Source organism: Aythya fuligula, chromosome 2 (assembly GCF_009819795.1).
Source record: "Aythya fuligula isolate bAytFul2 chromosome 2, bAytFul2.pri, whole genome shotgun sequence".
Classification (NCBI taxonomy): domain Eukaryota; kingdom Metazoa; phylum Chordata; class Aves; order Anseriformes; family Anatidae; genus Aythya; species Aythya fuligula.
Window position 1 is genome coordinate 115,139,995 of NC_045560.1, and position 6,354 is coordinate 115,146,348.

The following is a 6,354-nucleotide window of genomic DNA, read 5'->3' on the forward strand; positions in this document are numbered from 1 at the left end:
TTAATGTTGCTATAGCTATTGTACTATCACCATTGTCACTGCTTGCAGTTTTAGCTTATTCCAACTTCATTCTTCTCTCCTCTCTACTAACAGACAGGGAGGGCTGAAATTGCCACTTAAGTTCCTTCTTATGCTTAAATTTTAGGTACTTGTAGTTATTGTATGATCAACTTGGCTAGCTGTTTATTTTCCCAGAACAGCTATCTGGCTAGAATTTCATGAAAACTAAAATGGCATTTAGATTTTGTAATGTAAATGAAAAAAAAAAAAAAAAAAGAATTTCACATGATTATATAAAAATTTCTCATACTAGCATCACTAGTATCAGAACTGATAAGAAACAACTGGTTGATCGCAAGCAATTGCCAAGCCAAGCCAGTTTTTAGCTGCCCAGATCCATGCTTATTACACTGTTGATTCACTGGGAAGCAGCAGTTGTTATCATTGTTCTTACAGGATTAGCTTTTTTTTTCTACAAAAATTAATACTAAATATTGTAGTTCTCTAGCCACCAACAATGACACTGTCAGTTGTTATCAGATCAGTAGTACCTGGAAGGCTAAAAAGCTTTTTTTTTTTTTTTTTTTTTTTTCAAGTTCAGCAGTCCTTGAATTCTGCCTGCTGCCTTCTGCAGCTGCTGGGTGAAGCCAGTAATTCCCCTTCTGGAGGCTCTGTAGGTTATACTGGCTATGGCTATAGTAACAACCACTTTGAATCAACTGGAACAGATTTCTAAATCGAAGGATTTGGTGCTAAGAACCTGGCATCTATGCTGTACACATTTCAAAGGGTTTTACTCCAGCCGAGCTCTGATCTGATCTCAAGGATTGCAATTCAGTGGTGGCAACTGGACTGTATTAAGCAAGGATTTGAAGCACATATTCTGGTTTAGTTTCAGACCAAAGGAATTCAGTTTGTATGCTCCTACACTGCTTTGTGATGTGAACTAAAGTATGGTGAGGATGATTATGATACTTGTTTAAAAAAATACACTTCTGATCCAAAGTAAAAGACTACCGCCATTATTCCTTGATTATAGTACCTTATAGATGCCTTGTAATGAACTCAAAAAAAAAAAAAAAAAAAAAAAAAAAAAAAACAACAGTTTTTGGTTTGGTCACAGTGTTGGAAAAAAGCCTAGAAGACTGTTTTTCTACTTCTTTGGTACCTCCTACATGTAACTAATCAAGACAGTCTGCTTTCTGTTCCCACATCCCCACCTGTAAGATGCATCAACCAGCACTGAGACCTCACACCAACCTCTTTACAATAGGAGATGCAAGGATGATTTTCTGGTCACAAAGAAGGGCTCAATAAACCTCTATGTCATGATAAATCTGCTTGGAGGACTGGATAAAAAGTGTGCTACCCAAAGAAAACATTACAAAGTGTTGGAATTGGCGTATGGTAACATGAAAGAGAGAAGGCACAGACAAAGTTAACCATTGCACACAGTTAACCAATGCAGCTAACTCTGCATTGTTATACAGCCCATATATATGTTTTTCTTACAGTTCATTCAGATTGTCAACCAGTTATCTAGTATAATAAAACAAGACACAATAGATAGTTAAACAATAGGTGAACAACAGAGTGTGTGAAATTCTAAGTCAGAAGTTCTGACAATGTAAAGTAGCTAAATGGATTTTTAATACATGCTTTTTAATGGATTTTTAATACATGCTGAGACAATGGTAATAAGTGGGAAGTCTTCATGAAGGTTTTGTTTGTTTGTTTGTTGTTGTTTTTTAATCTAATTGGCAAAATCTTTTCTATGGAGCTTATCTACTTTTGTGACCATGTTCTCTACAATGACAAACACCTTGCTTTATCATTGACTTCCTGTGTTCAGGCAATATACCTACCCCTTATTTTACATAAGGGTTTTGCTACATGACTCTGTATTTTACTTTAAAGACGAAAAGCACTATGTGCTGTATCATACTTCTAAGACCGAGGTCCACAGTAGGAAGTAACTGAGTATTACTCAGAAGAATTAATGAGGGATAGTGAAACTTATTTGAATAGGTGGTGTGAGTTTTCAGATATGTAAGAAGAATGGCAGTCTTACATTATGAATTTCTTCTACAATTACCAGGACATATAACAGCCAAAAGTAACACATATCCTTTCTTGACACAGTCGGGGAACTGTGGATTCAAAGGATGTTGTTTCCATCCTATTTTAATCTGCAGGTAGTGTCCACTGACTAGAAGCTCTGTATTTGAGGAAAAGAAAGAAAACAGAATGAGAAGGTCTGGTTGATTCTAGTCAATTAGATTTTGCCCCATAGACCCACATGCTCCTGTGCTGGTAGTACAAGCAGTGACAAGGAAAGACATCAGAAATCAATGTGGAGGTTGCTGCAGAAGTCCTGCAGTGACCTCTTGGATCTCTATCAGCAGGCAGATGGGCATCATCACAGAGCAAGCTGCACATTCCCTTGGACAGGCAGTGACTCCTGGTGTCTGCACGGCAGCACCATCACAGGTGGGCACTATTGAACCACAGGTAGTAATGGTAATCCTGCAGTCCTTATCCTGCTGCCTTGTTGCAGAATAAGGAACATTCACCAGGCGTTGTTTGCCCAGTGCAGATGGAAAGCTGCACCTGCTTTAGACTGCTTAGTAAAGCTGTATCTGGGAGTAAGAACCCAGGAACAGACAGTAATGCTGGTGGACATACTGGAAAAAAAAAAATAAGTGAAGTACAGGAGAGCTATAAAAAGTCCTATTTTGCTTGCAGGTGCTATTTATAAAGCCAAAGGAACTTAATTTCCAAATGCAATCTCAGCTAACTACAAAGAACCATAAAAACAATAAAAAACAGCTCTAGATGGACAGAGATTTTCGAGCATTTTTGATAGGCCGTTTTATACTTGGTTAGTTTTGTTGATCTGTGTTTCAGCACAGATGCTTTGATAATTTTGCTATCAGTATACTGCTCAGTGAACAACTGTGATTTGTGGCTGCTTATTGACATTTGGGTGAAACTTGACTGACTGTGGGTTTCAGTGTGAACTTAAGTGATATGAATTAATTAAGTTATCTTAAAAATTGCTGGCTTGTAGAGCATTTAGCAGTGCTTGTAGAGCTATTGTTAAAGAGCAGGAGGATATTCAAATGGTCTATTACCCTCAGATAGCAGATTGTTCCTTGCCCCATCTCAAACTTCCTGTGTTATCTCACACAAATTAGCTTCACTTTTTCACTTAAACTCATGAAAGGGGATAACACTGAAAAGCTATCTCCTTGGCTGACGAGGCACAAGTACCAATAAAGATAAGGGCTGTCAGATAAACCTGCAAGATAAGAGACCTTCATCCAAATCCAAAATGTTTCAAGTTGAAGACATAGGTATTTCAAGTTAAGAAACTCCAATGTCTACAAACCCAGCAGGTGTCTAATGGAAATAAATGTAAGAAAGTGAAAATTACAACAGATACCAAATACAGGTGTTCTGTCTTCTTGCAGGGGAGCAAACCTGGCACAGGCTGCCCAGAGAAGCTGTGGATGCCCCATCCCTGGAGGTGTTCAAGGCCAGGCTGGATGGAGCGTTGGGCAGCCTGGTCTGGTGGGTGGTGTCCCTGCCGATGGCAGGGGGTTGAAACCAGGTGGTCTTTAAGGTCTCTTCTGACCCAAACCTTCCTATGATTCTATGAAATACAATGTTTGCTTTCATTAAGAGTTACCGAGAACATGAAACAAACCTTCAGCTTCCTCCCACTACTTAGCTACAGGGGAATTAGGACATTAAAAAGCACCCAGATGAAGCTTGGGTGTACACCATTTCATGAGCCACATCTGACATGTTTTCACACACGTGCGTTTTAAGGTAAGCACAAATGATGTTACCGTGCGAAGCAAACAGTGAGTTGCGTGCAGCCCTACAGTGGCTGGAGCTGGCCATGAAACATCACGCCGCTCGGGGAGACCACTCCAGGGATATTTTGCTCTCTTTCAGATGGCAGACTGTGAGACGTGGCTGGGAGAATTTTTCTCTTCACTCCGGAGGCCTGTGGCAAACCCAAACTATTGAGCATGCAGGCAGAGAGCAGCTTACCAGGCCTAAGTAGTGCAAGGGGGTATCGAAGCCTCCCTGCACCTGGCCACCGCAGCAGTTGTGAGCAGCTCAGCCCAGGTGTGATGGGCGAGGTCGATGGCATGGGTGCAGTTTAATAAAGCAAGGAGTCAAAAATCAGCGATATTGCTCATTAGCACAGAAAGCAACAGTCCTCAGATGCCCCCTTGTGATTCCTGGCTGCACTACTACAACACTTTCATTTTAAACACCTCTAAAAAAGGCATTCGGGGAAGGAGGGGACTTGCAAGGGAAGAGCTTGCATGACCACGCTACTTTCTGTGTCCACTTGTCACCTGGGGAGCACTCGGTTCTTCCCAGGGCACTGTCCTGGGTGAGTACAGCTTACTTGTCCAGGTGATGAAACACACTTTATGAGTTGCAGGATTTCAAGTAAATTCAAAATATTCTTAGTGGAATCATTCCAATCTACAGAAAGCCTCTCAGCCCCTAAAATGTGTAAAAGATTTATTATGTTTTATGAAATGTCTGGATAGAAATTTATCTAAAAGTGTCTAGGAGTACAGCTACTTAGTGAATTAGCATCGTTAAATCCTACACTTACTCAGAGACAACTCAAAAATATTCAGTGCCCTCTTGTGGCTTGAAATATGAAAGAAGAAAAATTCATAAAAGAAGCTATTGAAGTTTGAACAGTCTCACAACTGAAGCGGCACATAAATTGCACCTTCTGTGGCACCGCAGCTTCAACAGCTACCCTGGAGAAGGGCCTGGTGAAGGGCTTGGAGCACCTCTCCTGTGAAGAGAGGCTGGAAGTGCTCAGCCTGGAGAAGAGGAGGCTCAGGGGGAGCTCATCAGTGTCTGTAAATATGTGAAGGAAGGTTCCAAGAGGATGGAGCCAGGCTCTGTTCAGTGGTGCCCAGTGCCAGGACAAGAGGCCATGGGCACAAACTGGCCCACAGGAGGCCCCCTCTGAACACCAGGCAGCACTGCTTAATGTGTGAGTGATGGAGCAATGGCACAGGTTGCCCAGAGAGGCTGTGGATCTCCTTCCTTGGAGATCTTCCAAAGCCACCTGGACATGGGCCTGGGCACCCTGCTCTGGGTGGCCCTGCCTGAGCAGGGGCTATCTTCTTATTTTCTTTGGTCCGTACCTGCAGAAACACAAAATCCAGTTCAAGTTCTTTTGAAAAACAAGTGCCTGCTATGGGGAATGAGCTGGTCTGCATGAGATGCTTTGATTTTAAACTTAATCCTAATCTAAAAAGATATCACCACCTACCCCCCCCCCCCCCCCCCCCAAGGAGAACAACAAAGCAAATACTTTTAGCATGATGAGGGGACAGGACCGACAACTTTGAATATCAAATCTGACTGGTAAGACTTTCTGAGTCTTTCAAACTGCAAACACATTTTGAGAAATAAAAGCTCCAGCCGTAGCAGTAAATGTAGCAGGCTAACTCTGGGAGGTATTGATGTCGAGTTTGCTAGATACTCTATTTACCCCTGAGGCAGACATCAGCCCCAGGATACTGAGGGTAGAGCCACAGGTACTTATAAAGTATACAGAATATGAGACAACGCTCAGTAGCTAAGTAATATAATCTTAGCTATTTAATTGTTGATTACTTTAAGAGACAGAAAGGAGAGTGGGAGGAATACTGACATGGGGAAAACTTCAGAGAGTTGCTGCAGGGAAAGACATAGAGGGAGTAAAAGAGAAAGAGAGACATCCAAGAACACAGAAAGAGAATATAAAGTAATAGTGAGGAATGCTTTTCCCGGTGACTAAGTGTTCCCACAAGTTTAAGCAAATTCATACGAACAGTATTTTGTCACTAAGCCCTGGGCAATGACCTGCAGCTTCATGGAGTTGAGGAACGCATCTCGAACGTATACAATTTCCTACAAAGATTTAAAATGGAATTAGGTGATTTCTGTGGAATGTATTTAACAGTGATGATTTTTTTTTCTTTCAGTCTAACATCTTTGGGGGGTGGGGAGTAAACATATGAATATTTATTTTAATTTTATTTTTTTTAAAGCTCTTTCCTGTCCACAGAAACAATGCTATAGAACTGGGAAAGGGGAGTGAGTGGGGGGAAGTGTTACAGACAGAACAATGCTGCTTGGGGAGGGAAAATGAAGAGGTAAAGAGTGGCCCTTTCCAGAGCAGCCTTACAGTTTAAGCACAGTAACACTCCAAAAAAAAAGTCAACCAGAGCCTGGTAATTCACTGGGAAGTGGCAGTTTTAACACTATTGCAAAGCCTTTTTATAGTAGAGGCCCTGAATTTTGTCTTCGACATGTATT